The 1,623-nt window shown below is 55.9% G+C and overlaps 1 protein-coding gene across 1 annotated transcript in view; it reads right to left on the bottom strand.

Annotated features, from left to right (window-relative positions):
- Positions 1-1,623, bottom strand: part of CACNG3 (calcium voltage-gated channel auxiliary subunit gamma 3) — a 72,364-nt gene that overhangs the window by 29,741 nt on the left and 41,000 nt on the right.

Here is a 1,623-nt window from a genome sequence, read left to right as displayed (position 1 = left end):
TTCACTGCCCCAGGGCCTTCGCACACGTGGTTCCCTCCGCCTGAATGTATCTCCTCCACAGTCTCACAAGGCTGGCCTCATCTTCCTGCTCAGGTCTCAGCTCAGATGTCACCTCTTCAGGGAGGCCCTCCCTGCCACGCCATGATCTGACTCACTCTTGAAGATCGTTCTCTCTGCTTCGCGGAGAAATCATGTTACGCAGCACGTTCTTGCACTGTTTTTACCACCCCGCCCCCACCCCCCCAGGCACCCCTTCGTGAAGGAATGTGAACTGTAATTCATCTGCTCACTCAACGGGCGTTGTGTGAGGAAACGTGTGCAAAACCAAGACAGACAGCACCGTGCTGGCCCATCAGGGGTCAGAGCCCCCGCCTGAAGCTTATCTGGTGGTTCTCACACTGAAAACATTTCACGGACCAAAGTTTCTACAAAGAGCCAAGTTGCTCTAACAGGTGTCAGGAGGCCTGGTTAGAACTCCGGCTCTGCGCGCTTTGCTGTGGTGGCCTTGGGCAGGTACTTCACCCCCCCTGCCCCTCCCCGTCCCATGTGCTGCTGTGGGGGGAAAAGACCTCAAGTACGGTAGCATTTGTGCACGGCCTTCTCTTTCTACCCTAACTACGTTTTAGTCCTTTCTTCTTTGTTCAAATGCCTTAACTTTGTGCACATTGGAGACATATAAAGTGATGGTTACACACTTGCACTCAGAACCTGATTCCACTGCCTTATTCGCTATGTGACCTCAGCAGGTTGCTTGACATCTCTGTGCCTTAGTGGCACATCTGCAAAACAAGATTAACAACTCATCTAGCTGATGTGAGGAAATGTAGCTAATCCAGTGGCACTTAGTAAATGCTTAAAAATGGTTAGCTTCTGCCACTGAAGATGTTAATCTGTTAAGGGCTTACAGTGGGCTCAGGCCTGGACCAGAAGATGCAGGACTGCAGACTCAGCCCAGGTCTGAGAACGGCGTGTAGATATGACGGACGGACCTGAACAGCCAGCGCAGCTGTGTGGGTGGGGCAGACCTCAAGTGCAGAGAGGGCAGTGGGCATGCTGGCCCTGCCCTGGCCCTGCAGGCACCGTCCCACCCAGGCCTGAAGCAGTGGGAGTGGGTCTGTACCCCCAGGGCAGGGACTGCTCCACCAACGGTACAGCAAGTGCGCTGGGGTCACTCACCATCTAACCCCCCACGTGTGGTCATTCCACCTTGACTGGCCTTCCTCCTGGGTCCCTGGCTCATTTGTTCATTCAAGCAATGTTTCCTGGGTGTCCACAGGTCAAAGGTCATGTCCTCTGCCCAGGAGTTTGAGATGCAAATAAGTGGGGCCCCACGTGGAGAGTTCAGGGAGGAGGGGGGGAGGCAGCAAGCCCATTGCCCACAGATGCAGAGCAGGAACATGGGTCTCGCATGCACCCCTGTACCAACAAAGGGAGGCCTTCCATCCAGGCCCAGGCTGCTGCAGGGGTCCTACCCCCGCCCCTCGCTGAGCAGCGCCACCACCCCAAGAGCCGTGAGTCTGGATGCAGAGACTGCAATGAAGTCTTCCGGGAGTGGGAGCCCCCCCCCCTCACAGCAGGCAGGTGTCTCCTCAGCCACAGGTCCCCACAAGCTTTTGTCACATG

The sequence above is a fragment of the Myotis lucifugus genome, unplaced genomic scaffold (genome assembly GCF_000147115.1).
Source record: "Myotis lucifugus unplaced genomic scaffold, Myoluc2.0 scaffold_22, whole genome shotgun sequence".
In the NCBI taxonomy this organism is placed as follows: domain Eukaryota; kingdom Metazoa; phylum Chordata; class Mammalia; order Chiroptera; family Vespertilionidae; genus Myotis; species Myotis lucifugus.
Note: the sequence above shows the minus strand (reverse complement) of the source record. Positions and strands in the feature narration are given on the sequence as shown.